The sequence below is a fragment of the Seriola aureovittata genome, chromosome 20 (genome assembly GCF_021018895.1).
Source record: "Seriola aureovittata isolate HTS-2021-v1 ecotype China chromosome 20, ASM2101889v1, whole genome shotgun sequence".
NCBI lineage: Eukaryota > Metazoa > Chordata > Actinopteri > Carangiformes > Carangidae > Seriola > Seriola aureovittata.
The window spans coordinates 20,662,889-20,681,553 of NC_079383.1; the positions used below are offsets into that span (position 1 = coordinate 20,662,889).

Consider the following 18,665-nt stretch of genomic DNA (forward strand, 5'->3'; position numbering starts at 1 on the left):
GAAACTTTTCATCTCCACCTTTCAAGCCTGTGAGGGGGGCGTGTTTGATAGATTTTGGGCGGAGTATCACTTTTATCAAGGGCACAAACGGGTGTCTCCTTCACGCAGAGTGAATACCTTTGACGATCAAATATGGAAATCAGATCGATTACATGTATATTTTTTTTTTTTTTTTTTACATGGAATTAATTGTGTTGAGGATGAAATCAGATTTAGCCTCTCCCCTAAAGCGAGCCTCGGCAGACAGAATGACACATCAGCTGCTCCTTCATCTTCACACCTGCATTTTCACCAGTGGCACACTGTGACTGCTGGTGCATGCCTTTAAGCCATTTTTACATACATTTAGATGAGAAAGTATTCTCTCTTTTAGTGTGTGTGTGAGTGTGTGTGTGTTGGGAAAAGGCGTAGCAGTGAGTGAAGGTTGGTTGAGGAGGTGGTGGGAGAGTACTTTTGTGGCCTGCTGGGAATCTCATCAAATGCAACAGAAAAACACATTAGGCTGTATGCATCACTGGCGCTGTTATGTCGATGAGTGGTAACATGGACTTACAACGTGAGTACAAATCAAAAACCACTCACTTTATACACACTATACTGTAAGATGCATTTTAACCGAGGGGATATAAAGATGCTGTTTAGCACTATCACATATGTTTTTGTAAAAAGAAATGTTGTGTAAGGCTCTTAATTTGGAAGAACATGTTGTATTGTTAAAGTGGACACATGTCTGTCAGTGGTGCACAAATCACACCGTGGTACTGCAGCTAAAGAACAAGTGGAAGAGAGATGTCTAATATTAGCACAGGAAGACTCTCGACTCCCTGATGACAGGACGACAGATGAACCTCTCTTCAGTCCTTGACACCTTATTTAAATGTCGAAGAGGAACATCACTGAACATTAGCTTTAAACTATTTCTTTGCTATGCTCTATCGCCACATCAGTCTTTTCACTCAACATTCACAGTGTGAGACAAAAGAGTCTGTTTCAATCTCCAGTCCACTGCGGTACGAGTGCAAAGCTTTGTAGAGAGTGGATTTAAAAAGATGTGACTTATTGTGACTCTGACATCAGAACTGATTTTCTCATTTCTGTCTTTTGAACAAGTATAATAACCATAATGCAAAAAAGAAAAAAGAAAAAAACACCATGCTGTAATTTTATATGATCTGTCTCCATTTCACTCTCAATCAAATAAACCTAGACGACAGGCCGAGTCCTTCAACTGTGCCCCAATTACATACTAATCAAACTGTGCATATGTAGTATGAGTGAATATGTAAAGTGTTCATGCCGGGAAAAAAATGACACAAATGTGCATACAGTAAAAATGCAGGCAGCATACCAAAAGTACTTAATTACAACTCCCACAAAACAGCTCAAAAGCACAGATTAAAAACTAATAAATATCAGAGGAAAATGCTGCTATTCATGAAGTTTTTCAAAATTAAAATTGTCAGCTGGGATTGGCTCCAGCCCCCCTGCCACCCTAAAATGATAAGCAGTAATGCTAATGAATGAATGAATGAATGAATGAATAAAATAAAGGAGCTTATTTGTATGTTTTGCTATTGCTGCATAGCTAACTAGTGTTAGCATTAACAGCTGTTTACTCACCAGCTGAGATGAAACATTACAAGTTCAGCATTAAACGTTCTTCTTTTACTCACCAAGTCTCCAGCAGTGTGAAGCATCCATGTTGTTTTGCTTCTCCAGTATTTCTATCATTTCTTCTCTTCTACTGAAGTTAGCATGCTAACCAGCTAGCCCCGACCCTCTCATCCCTTTTCTGATACTGAGTCACTATAGCATCCAGGTTGTCCTCGCATATTATAGCCTCTTGGCAAGACTGGCAAATAAGCAGCTGTTGATGCTGACGTGGCTATGAAGCTATAGCAAAATTTACAATACAACACAAATACAGTATTCTATTTATGTGACAACCGGAGTCAGCACTTTCTCCGACAATTATACAAAGACAACGAAAATGTATTTGGTGTTACACGAACTCTACATTTCTGTGATTTTGTAAAGGCTAGCAAGACAAATTTCCTTATTAGCTTCTTTTATTTTTTAAATGCTAACATTGATATGCTGCAGGCTACACTAGCATAAAACTGAATTTCCCCCAGTAGGAGCTCTACATTCTTCACAGTGAATATTACCCTGAAACTGGTGAGTCTAAGTTTGCTGCTGCAATTTCAGCACTGCAACACAACAAAGTAATTAAGTTACAGGGCACCTTAGAAAATTGTTGGAAAAACATTTCATGCAGCCTGAAATAAGGTTATCTCAGACAGCAGGGGAAGAATAATTGTTACATTTTACAAGGTGAACATAAAGTGACTAGAAAGTCGTCCACATTATTGCCCTCATTTTCTCTTTGTGAAAGGTTACGCGAGGGCGTGGGTCTACTTGGCTGTCCTGCATTTCTCCCCTTAGCCCATGTCAAAAAAGTTGAGACTCTCTGAGAAGTGACTGAATTACCTCTCGACTTGTGAATAATGCAGGCAGGATGTCAGTAACATAGGGTGGAGAGGGGTTTCTGCTGAGAACAGCAGGTGCCTTTCATCATCATGACACAAGAAACAAGTGAGACACAGCGGGGTGTTTGCTCAGCACAAAGATAAATAAAGCACATAAGCATGCATGCACGCATGTAGAGAGTGTGTGCATGCTTTTGCTTCTGCATGTGTGTGTTTGAGAGAGGAAAGGGGGGGGGGGGGGGGGTGGAAGAGAATCACATCCTAGGGGAAATTACCTCCTGAATGTGGTATTGAGTGCACTTTACTGATGGAAACAGAAGCATTTTTGAGTGCCCTGCCCAGCAATGGAATTGAAGGGCAAATTGTTTTGCTGGTGTGCAAATGAGCACAAAACAATAGCAGTAAAGTAAAGAAACTTGTAAACCAAGAGTCTGGTGCTTTTATGCCCATGAATGAGCAGAAGCTACCCCACTGACACTGAACAGAAAAGTTGACTTTGTGGATTTATTCAACTTTTATATCCAACAAATGTTACAATCAAATCAAAATCACCCCGAGTCCTTTCAAAACATTCATGGCCACTCTCTTTCTTTCTTTCTTTCTGTTCTCTCAGTGCATTGATGTTAAATAACTGCTAGCTCACATCATCATGTACGGCATATATATGTGCATATTCTCTCTCGTCTCCGACTATCGGAGGCCGTAGCACATCTCGCACTAATGAACCGAGCTATCGTAGCGCACAAAAATGAAACGCGTGAAGCGGAGAAGCGTTGGCATTCCCCTTTAAGGTTCCAGTTTAACTTTTAATCACCCTTGAAATTCCCTTTGATATGTGTTACCGAGAGGAGAAGGAGAGAAGAGATGAGACAACGCAGGCTTCCAACAAACCCGTACTGTATGATGATGCCTGCTGTAGATAGCTCTTCTGTCTAATTACCTAAACTTCAGCTGCGATTTCCTTTGAAGACGGCTGCCTCACAGGCATGATCAGACTGTGACCGTGGGCTAAATCACTCTAACATTCACTTCATGTGCTCAGGACTATTGGGTGAAAAGCTCCAGGAGATTTCAGTGATGATTTGTCATTTCTATGGTAATTTAAAGCTGAAGTTTTGGGATTGAGCGCTTTGATGCTGGATTTGAGGAGGGTCACATCATCATAGGCGACACAATTCATATAATCAAAAAGTGCTTTAGAAACACTGAATGTGATTCAGATAAAAAAAAAGGTTTGTTGTAGCTGTTGTTTTGTTTCGGAGTTGTTCTCTCTGAGGTCCATCTTTATACATCCAAGTAGAGTTTTTCATCTCAGTATCTGAAAGGATAATGTCCAGAGACTCGACAACCCTATATATGTTATTTGTTCAAGCAGCTTATTATAAACAACAATACTTGTGCCCTCTGGTGGCCATGGTAATGATGAGAGGAGCAAAGGAGGAAGTTGGGTAACGTTACTATGGAGCGATACATTTTGTGTCGGGAGTAGGGGGATAAAATATTGGACTTTCACGCAGGACATTGCTTTTCATTTCCTGTCTCCAACAGATATTCAACTATATTTCTTTTAGAAATAACGGCGACCACTCCGCAGTCTTAAACCACGATATTATTATTGCAACCATGACAACCGAAAACCCATGAGCTTCCTCTGAACCTACCCAAGTTGCTTTTGTGCTTACACCTCATTGAAGGGGTTGTGATTTATTTTTGTCAGTGGCGTACTGTATTTTCTGGCGCCGGTTTGGGCGGTAATTCAGGCAATGCTCCGAGCGGTCGCATCGGTGAGTAAGGACCGACTAAGTCTGCAGTCGCAGTTCATTTTTAAATGGCTACATGTCACCTCAAATTTAAGGTTTGTTTGCAAAATATTTAAGGTCTGTGTTTGCTTGAAGTGTTTCTACACTTTCTACACAAGTCAGCCATGAAAGTCAAAATGTCCTCTGTGGAAAACGCCTATTAGTATCACTCTATAATGTTGCGGTACTGAATAACCAATTAAAAAAAGCAGTTAATGGACGCGGCGTTTCACGGTGTAAAAACTTATTACACCTTACATATTAAATACAAATCACGTGTACGTGGACTCATCAATTATGCCTCCCTTATCGCTTTGCATCAAACTGGATAGTAGTCTAATTTTATACAATCAAATATTGAGCAGATGCTGTTCAATAATTTATTGAATTATACGCCAGTATTTGACATCTTAGTGACAATGAGGAAGTTAAGTCAGCTCCGCCTTCGTCATCTCAGCTACTTCATATCAGGCCCCCCCCTCCATCCCCTGTGGAGTGTATGCTATGTCTATATTAATCTTCGGCAAATTAAATCAATGACTCTGCCCTCATATTAGCTCCTCCGCCTGTTACCATGGAAACCTAAAGGCCAGTGAATATTGTAGTGGGGGGGGGGGAGGGGAAAGGACGGCTTTTTGAAGTGAAGGGAGCGAACATGGCTTTGACACCCAGGAGGGTTATCAGGTAGGGAGGACGGAGGTTAGCGCTGGTCATACATCACATGCGCTGTCGTCTTCAGAGTGTCACATTAGGGAACCGAAAGGCGAGAAAATCCAGTCAGCGGTGTAAAATGTCACTGATGTTCTACTGTACATCATTAAGAGTCTGTCTCCACTGCTACACTCTACTCTCCTGCTGCACTGTTCTTAATTTATTTATTTTCTTTTGTTTCAATGTCAAACACCTTCTTCGTCATATCCCACTTACTACAACCCCCACTGAGGCAGTGAGAATGAAACACTGGCGTACCACACACTTTCCCTTTTACCTCAGAATATTTTTTTGGAGAACACAGCTCTGTGATATTTAGATAATTATTTGTGAGATTTTAAGAAAAACAAAAGAGCTGGGGGGAAAAAAATGGCAGGAGTAAAGGAGAAGAAAAAACAGAAGAGATCCTGAAACGCATACAGTATACAGTGCAGTACTGAGTACACAACTACACTATATTCATGTGACAGATGACCATGATGACCATCCCACAAGTTAGAACTGATAATAGGAAATATTCTTAATTAGAACTGATGATAATGAAGAATAGAAATAAGACATTTTTAAAAGAGAAAGGAAAATGTCAATAACAAAAAGTTACGTGGGTACAGTAAAAGATTCAGAGCAAAAGCAAGTTGGGGGGAAAAAAAAAGTTTTTCTTTTCAAAATTAAAAAGGACATTCACACCCTCAAATCTACAGGGAGGCTGTTTGACAGTCTGGGGCGTGTGAAGTAAATGCAGCACCAACTCAGGCTTTAGTCCTGCAGCGAGGAACAGTGAGAGCTCAGCTGAAGACTGTGATCTGAACGGGAGGTAAACTGTGAGGAGGTCATTGAGGTAATCTGGCTGTGAAGTGATTTGGAAACAATTAGAAGCACCTTGATGTGAATTTTGTAGCTTAAAGTTCCTCTCCAGACGTGTTTTAAACTATGTTAAACTAGAGAAGAGAAAGAGCAGTGCGTGTCAATGTGGTTAGCCACTTGAAGAAGTATCGGAAAAGTAACTGTAGTTATTTGTTTGTGTTGTTTGTTAGCATGTAACTGGCAGTGGCTGACACGGGGTTAGTGGCTGTACTGCAATGCAAACTCTCGCTCTCTGTACTTACAAGGTTTCGGTGACCGGTGATAGAGCAATGCTTATCCAGAAAGCATTAGAGGAAATGTCAAGCTACGTGTTTGAGCCTCAGTCAGAGCCGGACTCATATGAGGAGTCTGTTGAGACCAAATCAGCAATCAGCGATGACTCAGAACGGTTAGCGTAGTTAGCATCTGTTTGTTAGCTTGTAACTGGCAGTGACTGACACAGTATTAGTGGCTTTGCAAACTCTCGTTCTCTATATTGATTTTTAGGTTTTAGGTTTATTTAGCCCCGCCCCCTGTCCCCACAAGGTGACAGGATTGGTTCCTTAGTTATATGACATATGAAACCGTGGCTGTTTGAATCTGTTTTCATGAGACTGTCGTTGGTTCACTGCAGTTCTTAGGTGGAAATGCATAGTCATGGTGTTGATTCTGGGGTTAATAAAGTATTATGAATCTGAATCTGAATCTGAATCGTCTTGTTTCATATAAAAAAAACTAAATATCGACATATTTACAAGGTTAAAAACTTGATTTCATCGGAGGGGGTCTTTGCAGGCAGCAAGTCAAGAGACGGGGGGCAATATTTCTGCTCAGTTTGGGGTTGGCAAGGATCCCAGCTGCAGCATTTTGAACTAACTGATGTCTGATGGAGTGTTTGGGAAAGCCTGTCAACAGCACATCATAGTTTTCAAGGTGAAATTTAAGTAAATATATTTTTCACAGTTGTTCCGTTACTAAAAGGGTCTGCTTTTAGCAAAGCTGTAAATGGTGAAAGGGCTCATAAATGGATTTCCACGTCTGAACTTCACAATAAAAAAAAAAAAAAACAACTGTACAAATTATCACCTCCAGTTTATTTTCCAAAAATACATATTTATAGATTTAAGGCCAGTTTTATATTTGGGTTATTAATTAGGGCCAGTAGGTTAAAGGTACTATTTTTCCAGTTGTGCCTCCAGCTGTGCAGATTTCCACCGTGCTTCCTCCTTTTGTGTTTGTATGTGTTTTCAGATTGGAAAATAAAACATTAATAAATTATTCATTTTTGTGTTGGCAAAAACCAGGAAAATGCCTGAAGCCCTCTTACAGCCAGTGGCTCCAACAAAAGAATACAATTAAAATTAAATTAGTTTCCATCAAAATGTAATAATTGTACTTAATGACCAACCTTTACATACACATACATCCACAGTTTTGTTAGAATTACAGTTATATCCACAAAAACACACAGACCGTGAGGCTACAGCGCTTGTTTTTAAAATAAATATCGCCTGTTGCCTCAAAGCTAATTTTCCTTGCCATTGCATCAGTCGTGCCTGAGGAGGAAAAAAAAAAAAGAAGAAAGCAGAACCGGCAAAGAAGTGCTGAGAAACACAAAGACAGAAAATAGAAGTTTTTGTTGACAGCTTTTTTCATAAAAGAATCAGTTGCTGCTTGTGTGTGCCGCTTGTGATATTACCGCTGTCTCCCAGCTGCGACATTGAAAAACCTCAGGTCCTTTGAACAGCAACAATGACGGTTTATTTCACCGTGTGGATACAGAGCGAGTGCAGATACCTTGAGTCAAAGGCAAGTCGCGTACAAGTCTGCCATAAGAATCTCCAGCGTATTTTAAAGTGCACAACTTTTTTTTCCCATGACACACCAGCCCTTTTCTTGTGGCTATTTTGTTGACATCATGTATAGAAAGAAGGGGCTGAAATGAGGGGGGAAGTTCAGGATTCAGGTTGCTTTTGTGTAAAACCTAGGTGTGTTTGCAATGTTTCCTGTTTCTGAGTGGGAGGCAGGAGACACAGTGTTACGCGAGGAATCTTCTTTTCACCATCTAGCATGTCAAATGCATTGACTGATGATGATGTAATCCCACAGTAGCTATTTTAAAAGAAACAGCAGATGAAAAAAAATAGAGCACAGATGGCAAAAATGCAACTGGTTCACCTTTAAATTGTGCCTTTAAAAGAACTTTTCACAGAAACAGTCTACTGTTCTGCTTTTTCAGGACAAAAAATAGTTGGTAAATATGCAAAACTTGCACAAAGGAAATCTGAATTTGGTATTATTTTTTTGTAACAGGCAGCTAATAAATGTAATTCCATTATTTCCCTTCAATATCATTCATATCTCTTGAGCTATCCATTAGAATTGTTCAGGGATTACACTGCTCTGTCTCCCTGGAAAATCCTGGGCCAAGGTTTCCGGAGAGGAGAGTCTGACTGATGGCAAAGCCTCAGATTCAGGAGGAAAAAAAAAAAATGTAGATTTTGTCCTGGTCACGGAAGAATAGATCAGACTTTAAGAGATAAAATAAGGGCCAGGGGACTTTGTTAATCTTGTCTACAGTATATGTGCTGTGTGGGTTGGGAGAAGGGCTAAGGCAGTGTTACCAGGTTTTCTATGGGAATACTCAGCGCTAGATACCCCGCTGCAAGCCATTTAAGGTTTATATATTGAGAGTAAGAGCAAATTCTAGGTCCTGAGTCTGGGGGCTTCGAGGCCTCGCTCACTCTGACAGTCTCTCAACTTTAAATTTTCAAATCTGCTTTCTAATCCGCATGCAATTGAAAGATATTTAAAAGGAACGATGCAAGGAGACCCAACTGATCATAAGCACAGAAACCCCGGTCTGTTTCATTTGGTTATGATTATCATTATGGTTTACTTGGGTTATGTGGTGGACTTTTATCTTGACCAGTGATTTCCTGGAGTCTCTGCTGGATGGTGGACAGATTTCCATTTGACCGTGGACTAAATAAAGATGGACGTAGCCTCTGTTGGTTTCTGAAGAGCGGTTTTGAGGCTCAGAGTGAGCTGCCCCACCGTTGCCATCTTGGCAGTGCTTGACTCCTGGCTAAATCCAAAAATGGGCAAAGAGGTGGGGCGTGTGTGGAGCCGCGACTTCGGTGCAAGCTCACCCACCTGTCACTCACAACAGGCCACTCCCTCAATTATGCATAATTTCAAGCCTTAATCAAATTTAAACAGGTGAGTTTTATTTTTAAAAATCCACCCCCCTACAGTTGTCCTGAGGGAGTAAATGTGTTTATTTCAGCTGTAAAGTTGGACATCTTTAACATGGGAGTCTATGAGGATTGACTCACTTTTGGACGCAGCCTCAAGTGGTCATTAGAGGAACTGCAGTTTTAAATACTTCTGTGTTGGCCTCATTTTTCAGCCCCGGAGGTAAGCTACTTGTCTCCTGGCTGTAGCTTCATATTAAGCACACAGACATGAGGGGTTAGTCCTCTCACCTAACATTCGGAAAAAGAAAAGCGAAACAAGCCTTTTTTCCCACGATGCCAAACTATTCCTTTAAGAATATAATGCAGCTACAATGGAAATGTTAAGTTAGCTGTTATACTCAGAAAGTGCTTTCTGCCCTTTCTTCTTTATGATTTACACTGACAGGATCATGGGTGGGTGCAGTACATCTACTGGTCAGTTTTTGATCACAGGTTTGTGAGCAGAAAGTATCAGAGTTAGACTGTTGATCCTCATGACGAGGGAGTTCTACGACCCAAGAGGACTTTTCAGTCAAAAACCAGCTCTTCTGCATCGTGTACGGATTCCCTGGAGGCGTCTGGCTGGCCTTGAAACACCAATGCAACAAGGAGCTAGAAAAAGACAGCCAGCATTGCTTGGTTTCCCCCTTTTGCACTGCAGCCCTGCCCCTGGATAAGTGGCAAGCAAATTAAGGGATTAAAGGAGGATTGAATGAAAGCTCACATAACCAAACATTAAAGGTGTTAATGCACTTTTGTCAATATTAGTACCCTAAATTACTCAACCCTGTCATAAAACAGAGATTCCCAGAGGATCCATAAATAGTATATGTGTGTGTTGGCACTCATTTGCGTGTATTAATTAGTTCAGCAGGTATAAAATGAGCCCTGTGATTTAGTGCCCACTCAAAAGGCAATTTGACCTCATGCGATAGAGTTAGAATTCAAAAATACGTTCCTTTGAAGTGTCTGTCACGTGGGATTATCTGTTTCTTAGGATTTGTGTTGATGTTAATTTCTACACTTTAAAACAAATAGCAGCCCCCCTAACCAGTAGACCAGACCTTTGCAAAGAGTAAAAAGCGTATTATTGTAAGGTATCAAGATGAATCATGGTTTTGATGAGGGCACTTAAAAGCAAAATGCACGGATAAATAAAAGACGAGACAGCTCTGATTTCAGCTGTCTTTATATTAAAAGAAGTCAAATGGAGCCTGACAGTAATGAGTCTGGTTTGGAGGGAAAATGATACCTCACCACTCCTCACCGAGCCCACTGAAGGTTACAGTCTGGAAGGGTACATCTAAAAAGTGTCTCTGCGGAGCCAAAAAAATCAAAGCTTTGAGACCAAAGTGGAGCACCTTCTCATGTCACCTGTCACCGAATTTCTAGCTCGGCTTGTGCTCATTTTATTTTCCTAAAAGTTTCTTCTTTTTTTTTCCCCCACTCAGCCCATTGAGTGAGCTTTTAAAACCTTGAAGCAGGTAACAGCGAGGATGACTTAAATCTTTTTAAGCTGCAAATGGCTTACCTCCACTTTCTTGCTGTGAACAAGCATTCGCAGCAACTTGTGGTTCTTAAATCACACAGAGCTTCAGCACACCTAACTCTAAAGGCTTTTCATAATCTTATGTTCCTAATAGGTTTCATATTATATGATCAAACTACAGTAAAAAAAAAAGGGGGGGGGGGGGGCTCAGTGCAGTCAAATCTCTACAATAGATTAATCAAACAGGCAAAATTGTTTCCTAAAAATCATTAGGTGTGAAAAATTACTAGCACCTGACAAAGGAGGGCTTATCTATATTTGTTTTTAGAAATTAAGGAAATTAATTGAAGGCTCCAGGAGGATTAGTTATTAGATCATTAGACAGTGCGTCTATCTGCAGCATATTTTTTTGCCATGCTTACTTTACAGTGCTGTGACATTACAATCAAGACTATAAACTATAAAGTGTGTTTGAATGCAGTAATGTAATGTAATATTTCACTTTCTCCCTTTTTAATACGTTTCTAGAACTTGGAACTACAACTAGAACCTTGCTCTGTCAATATGGGTGTAGATCAATGCGGGAAAAAGGGAAGGGGTCTGAATACTTTCTGAATGCACTGGAGGTCAGCAGCAGTATAAATATAAGTTAGTGAAGGGCCGCAAGAGATTTATGTTGAGGACTGTCATCATGTGATTGGATTTCATGCTCTATACCGTTACCTGGCTGCTCCCTAAAGTGATGAGTGGTCCCAACAGAAAGGACACGTCCTTCTATTTACGCCTGAGTTACTGCAAATATTAGGAGACTGTAAAAACACAGATACAGACGTGCTGTCCTCTTTCTGTGGAGCTTTCATTTACTTTCATTTATCCACAAAGATGAAGTTTAAAAAAAGGATATCCAACACTCATTCAAAAAATAAATAAATAAATAAAAAGAAACCTTGTGCCAGTGATTGAAAATGAAATGTAAAAAACCCCAATAAATTTCAGCTTTTATCAGGGAGAGGACAGTAAAACAAAAAGCATGAGACTGTCCAACACTATCAAAAGCTCTTTATTTTACTCTTTGTTTGTAACTTGTTTATTTGTTCTCTTAATCAAAGCAGCTTTTGCAGCTTATTAATCCAGGCTGTGTTGTGTTGGCTGGTGCATCTGTTCATTTGTTGCTTGATTGCCAACATTAGAGGTTTAATTTGCCATCAGCAATTTGCGGTAGTGTAAGCTTTTAAGTAAATACCAAATGACCTCTGCTGTTTGCTGTTGTGTATGTATATGATCTTCATGCAGCTGCACTACAGTCCAACATCTTTGGTTGAATTTTCGTTTTACTAAATGAGGCGGCGTTTCTCTTTATACAGCATCTCAGTGTGATTTTTTTGTAATATGTACCGAAGAGTAAAAACAGGAATCGTATTTATTTTACATGTTGGAGGTTAACTTGAATCCTTACACTGTTTCTCAGACGCTTCGTGCCTTTCATATACTTTTTTGCCCTCTTGACTTTCTCCTTTGAGTTTAAGAAAAAGTGGTCAGGCTATAATTTTCCTCTACTAAGCTCGGGCTACTGCTGTTTCCCTATTGTACAAGCCAGTTAAAAGCATTCACTTTGTATAGAAAGTGTAAAATCCCTGATTATACAGCCAGAATGAAAACCAGCTGGGCTCCCGGTGCCAATCACTGAAAACCTCTGCTTAAAGGTGGAATGAAAGTGTCCACCACTTCGCCGGTTCCTTCAGGCACCTATTGATGATGCATAACCAGAACTTTTGCTTTTCCAGGAAACTATGTTCCGCACCATATTCTCAGTACCATCTGCAACATTATTATTAGTTGTACAAGTTCGGTGAAGGTTGTGATGGATTTCTTTCTTTAGGATCTTTGAAAGCAACACACAATGGAGTTATAAAACTGCTGCTGAATGGCGAGTGACGTCGAAGGATTAAATATTCAGGCCTTTTATGTGAGAGCCTCTGAAGATCCTTGGGCACTTAGATGAGGAGTATCGTCTGAATGGTGTGAGGGTTATATAAGCGTATGCTATTGTGAGCTCGGGCAACCAACGGAGCTGCTCGCCCATCCATCTGTACCTATATTCAATGGGGTCCGCAGCAGTCAGTGAAGACTAATCTTTCCGATGTGAGGGACAGAAATGTAGACATATTGTAACTCTGAATCCTTCAGTTAATACATTTTTCTACACCTGACAGCTGAAAACATATTCAGACTTTTACAGCAGTAGTATCTCAGATGTATCAAAAATTCATAAATCTCTATCTACAAAATGTGCATGAACATATGTGCCTACTTATGCCTTTATGCACACAGATGGATTTAGCCTAGGATTAGCAGTAAGATATATAAATACAGTACGGGCAAAAAAGTTTTTAAAGGAGCAAAACATTTGCCACAGCAGCATTTACTGTTTACTGTATTTTCTTTTTCGTTGTCTCATGGTGGCGCCAGAGGAAAGACGAGGTGATCACCGAGGTAGTTTGTATTCAAACTATTCCCTGTTCTCTGGGGATCGCGATTGTCCGTGCCAAATTTCAAAGCAATCCATCCATCAGTTGCGGCGTTTGAGTGACGCTGGACTCTCCGTTTTAACGATTTAGCGTGGCTAAAAATGTTAACACATCCGCGGCCCTCATTTGTCACTGTTGAGCTTGAATAATTTCCTCTATAAAGTGAAGGTTTTTAGTTGCAGACGTAACTGAACCGAATCATTTCTCCACCGTGATTGTGTTGTCTCCGATGACTGGACGGAGACCGCACGTCCTGTAGTGGAAGACGCTGTAGCCTTGACCATGACGCTGACAGCACGGCCTCGGTCGCCGGATAATGCTATTCAACCCTAATGAGAGCCAAGACTCGACATTGACTCTGCTTTCCAGTATGATTTTGATGGGCAGCTCTGCTGTCTCATGGACATTCGGAAGCTGCCACAAAAGGCTGTCTTGAAAGTCATTCGATCGAAAAGTGATGCCAGCTCAATTGGAATTGCAGACACTGAGACACTCCCTCATTTGCCCCTGGCTGAGTGTCCTCAGAGCCTGTCTGATGCTTTTCCTGAACAAACTTTTCTTTTTTTTTCTTTTAATATGAAGTGACTTGGAAAACTCAGTTAGGTAAACACTTTATTTAGTTTTTCAAGGAGAACCACTTTAGTTATAACAAGAATAGAAAAACAAAGTCTAGGTTTGTTTCACCACTTACCAATGTGCAAGGTATTAGGTCTGAGAGGCTGAAAGCTGAAGTGTACATTTGTAATCAGCACCTGGTTGTCTTTTCTGGATGAGGAAAAATGCATGTTCATCTTAAATGTAGATGCAAAAAGAATTCATATGATGCAATACAATGTTCAGTGCTGATTCAGGAAGTGTCGCCTTCGTGAAATGAGGTCAAAAGTCTGGTTGGTAGGGAGCAGAGCCGTTTTTTTATATATAATATTGTAGAAAAACATAAAATGAGACTGACAGGATTTCATTTGTTTTGCAGGTAGTTAGTACAACAAAGCACTGGACAGCTTCCAAACGATGATGGCGCTTGATGAAGAAGTCACAGGGTTATCCATCATGACAGCAGTTCAACCTAAGGTGGGACATGAATGTCACTACAAAGCTTCACGGCTATCCATCCAATAGCTATTGAGATACCTCACTCAATAACAAATAACTTGGCGATCCACATTATAGTTGCGGAGATAATACAGTCCGGACCAGAGTAGTGGAGCGGTATCCACATTCGGCCTGGTGACAGATATCTAGCTGAAGTTTAAGTCTGTCACATTCTCACCGTCTCACTCTCTCTTTCTCCTCTTCTTTGACTCTTTTAAACAATATTCCCCAATCGTGAGGGACCGGCTGATGCGATGGGAAGGTGTGGGGACGTCATTTGATGCTGGCAGCGAGCCACATCATCATCAACAACAACCACAACAACAACAACATACGAGTCATGTGAGCCGCGGTGCAGTTTCCCACTCGGCTTCCTGAAACCGGCGCATGGAAGGAGATGAGCGCACAAGAGCAAAAACAGAGAAGAGAGAGAGAGAGATTTAACAGCTTGTGGAGGTGACCTGTGACAAAGTGCTGCGAACTTGTGAATGCACTTCATCAGGAAGTGGACATCGATTTGAACTGAATTATTATACACAGTTTTTTTTTTTTTTTCAGTTTCCCCCGGTGTAAAACTGTTCTCATTTTTCTATGAGTTCTTTGAGTCAATGTTCCACCACTCCACAACTAATGGGCTTGTACTGCCAGCAGGCAGCTAGCACAGGCAGATAGCTGAGGCTGAGGATTTTTGTGACATTCTGGCTGATTGATTTTTGATCTCCATGTTATTTAAAGTTAAATAAATACTCCATGTTATTGCAAAATTGCATAATTTCTATTCTGTTGCCTTGCTGTTTACACTTAATCACTGACATCACGTTCAGAGTAAAATCTCTATAGGATTGCCTCCCTGTAGAGCGCTATAGGAAGCATAATCAGAGTCTTTTTATGTATTGTGTCCCTTTTTTTTTTTTCACCGTGTAAAACATAATTTCCAGTAGGAGATTACTGGCCCTTGTATGCCATGATAAGACTACACAACATCATGGTAATGCTGGCCCGCATACAACAGACGTAAGAAAATACGCTTTCAGAATGACAGTTGGTCATTTTATCCAGTGCACTGTGACATAAAAGAAGACAATCAGTGTAGCATCTTAGGACGCGCCAAAGCAAACTAGCATGTCAGATTTGTTTTTTCCCTTTGTTATCTTAGTGTGACAGCCCCCCCCCCCCCCCTCCTCCTCCACTTACACTGTGAATATAATTCCTCATCCCTCCATCCTTCTCTGCAGACCGAGACACATCAAGAGACAGACATGATCAAAAACAATGAAAAATGTTGTATAATTTGAGTGTGGCTTAAGGAATTAGGATGAAAGACTTCCATAAAATTATTCACTGTACAAATGAGCAGTGAGCTTCTTTAATGTGTTCATGGATGGATTACTGATTAGGCCCACAGAGCTCACACACAGGGACCCAAGTGGTCAGGCTTTTGGGGGGTGGGGGGGGGGGGGGGGGGGGGGGGTCGAGACCTAAGCCTCTGCATGACTTAACTTTTTTTTTTTCCCGTTGAAAAGTCAAACAAACAACCGCAGCAAAACTGCAAAAATGACCAAAAAGACACACAAAACAGAATGAGATGCAGCGGAGGCCATAAAGACGCACAAACAGGGGACCCACAAAGAGACACACAAAACTAGTTCAGAGAAACAGAGCGACAACAAATAGAAAACAGAAAACTCTCAAAGTAACAACACGGAGACACAAAGCCAGCACAAAGAGACAAAAGGCGACTACAAAGAGACAAACAGCGGCAAAGCAGAAGGCACAGAACTAACTAAGTGATGCAAAATGATCATAAACAACTATTTTGTAGTTGTAGCTCCCGTGTAGGCGGGAGGGCGCTATGAATTTAGTTTTCCAGAACAAAATGCACGACCCTATCATTTCAAGTAAAAAAAAAAAACAAAATAATAATCTTGACGTGTGCTACCAGAGAAAACATCTTCCACCACAGTCTCTTGGTTCAGGTCAGAACCGTGGGAGAGATCATTCTGGTAAATTAATCTTGTCTTTCCAATATGTGGTTGACTCACTCAGTCCCCGCACCGTCAGTTTGACAAAGTGCTGAGGGACAGCTAACGAACCAGATGCCCTTACATGCACCTGAAAGGAGCATGCAAAAAAAAAAAAAAAAAGAGAGAGAGGAGATACTGCTGGGTTCATTTCCCTGTTCACTCAGATAACAGAATTTTTTTTGAACCTGCGAGCTGCTGCATAGATAATCGTGCCACCTCTGCTTTTTATCTTTCTCATATCTGTGGCCTGCAAACTCATATCCATACAGAGTGATACCGCTGCGGCAAAAAACCATCACGAATTAAAAGCTTTTGGCAAATTCGTGACAATGAGGTGCTTCTGCTCATAATGCCACATCATTTGCAGTGCTGTTTCTAACCACTCCAGCTCAGACGCTGCATATTGGCAGAGTGTAACTGAGTCTGTTTTGTTTTTTTTTTCTTCCCCCTCATTGTTTTTGATATAAAAGCCTGAAACACATCAAACTTAATAAAGAAACTTTCCAGATGCTCTCAGACTTTTCCCGCCCCTTTGCGCCTCCCTGCACACCTGCCGCTCATTAAGTCCCACAGTGCATATGTCTGCCACGTTGCTGCTGTCACTCGCCACAACATCAGTGTTGCTTGGCTGTCATTGCAGGCCAGACGCTCATGTCTATGGCTGCCAGCTGGTTTTGAACCTGCTGCTTGTCTCATTCCTTATAGATTTGTTTGCCTTTTTTTTTAGACTGTTGTAATGTTGCCCAACTTATTGCCCATAGTTTGAACTAAAGTGCTTATAAACTGCTCCACTTTCTGTGCCTCCCTTTGGCTCCTCTTCCTTGGAGACTAGTACCATGAACTTTTGGAAAGATTCAGTCTTTTAAACATTTTTGTCATGAACTACAGCGAAACTACCAACTTAAGGAAATCTATATTGTCTAATAGGAAAAACTGTGTAGCTACATGTTGCTACTAAACGTGTTGAATGCATTTCCTTCCTCAGGAAATTTTGTTTAGTATCTATCTGATTCTTGATGAGGCCCTAGAATATCCTGCCGAACATTAATCCAATACCTGCTGGTGACACACATGCCCTTATTGCATGCAGAGGCCGGTCTGGATCCGTCCCAGCTTTAAGTCATGGCTTTGGATTTCCTTGGGCCGAGGACGATGATGAAAGTCATTTCCACTTCCTCAACCTGCTCCATCTGACAAGCTCGGCTCTGCTGTTGGCAATCCACCAGCTCACCGACACCACATCCAACATGGATACACGCCTCCGAGCACTAGAGAATCCCTCATCTGCCTTGTCAAATCAACCCCACACATCTATTTAATGACACCACATCTTCCAGCTGCCTCGACCTGGCGTTCCAGCCAAGAACTTCCCAAGCATAATCTTGCCAGCGCCTTTCCTGCATCCGCCACAGGTTTTCAGACCGCTCTGCCCCCAGGCCAACAAAACTCCAGTAAAATATCCTCCCTTCCTCTGCAACAGTCCTGCATTAAACTCAAACCCACTATTGGCTACTTATGGAAGTAAATTCAGCCAATAATTAAATGAAAAATTGCAGCATCAACTTTAAAAAGCCATGAGACAGCCTGGAATCTGTGTGTCCCCTGCTGCGGCGCTATCACTACAATCTCTGCCCTCATTTCATGCAGTTGAGACGTTCGTCACCTCAAGCCAACCTTTTATATCCACAGTCTAGTGGCAGGAATTCAATTTCACGTTAGATGTTTTGATCCCGTGTTCCCCAGTCTGCTCAGCAATCCAACAATAAACTTATTTAGAGGCCCAGTTTACGGGACCCCAGGTCACCCATTTCCCTCTCCATCCTGCAGCAGATGCGAAGAGTGGTCGTCAAGGTTTATTCTCACCTTTCATTGATTCCCCTCTTGATGCTGTATCTCTCCTAGCTTTTTACGAGTGTTTGTACGTCTTCCACTTCTTTTTATGCTTTCTTGAGATGTCACACTCTCTCTGATTTTAACCTTTCATTCTGATTTCTATCATATCTTTCTCAGACGTATCAAGGTTGGGGGAAGTCTTCAGTTGTAATTGTGCGTATAAATTCTGAGTTCTGTCCATAAGTCCTTGCTAAAATTTGACAAGTGAGACCTATCATCACTCCCTCCTCTCCCTCTCCTTCATCTACCTTCTTTAAAAATCCATGTCAAAAGCTTGGTTTGTTTTTTTTTTTTCCATCTCACTGAAAAGATGAAAAAGATCTCTGCCTGCATCGATACTCTTTTCAAATTGGCGCTGCTGCTACCTCAGCAGAAAATGTAAAACGAGGTAGCATGCATCTGGTCCTTTTTCGTCATATATTCGACAAGACCAGTCAGCCATGATCTCTTAAAGCCACAACATAACAAACTTTATATCCAGTGGCGGTAATTCATGCTTTCTGTCATCCACAATAATTCAACCTTTCTCTCACACCCACACATTCTTTCCTGCCCTTT

The 18,665-nt window shown here is 41.1% G+C and overlaps 1 long non-coding RNA gene across 2 annotated transcripts in view; it reads left to right on the plus strand.

Annotated features, from left to right (window-relative positions):
• LOC130161183 (uncharacterized) overlaps positions 1-14,954 on the plus strand; it is a 116,739-nt gene extending 101,785 nt beyond the window's left edge. For both annotated transcript variants that reach the window (XR_008826108.1, XR_008826109.1), the window contains exon 3: positions 14,072-14,954. This is a non-coding gene — a long non-coding RNA (uncharacterized LOC130161183). The remainder of the gene's footprint in view (positions 1-14,071) is intronic.
• The last annotated feature ends 3,711 nt before the right edge of the window (positions 14,955-18,665 follow it).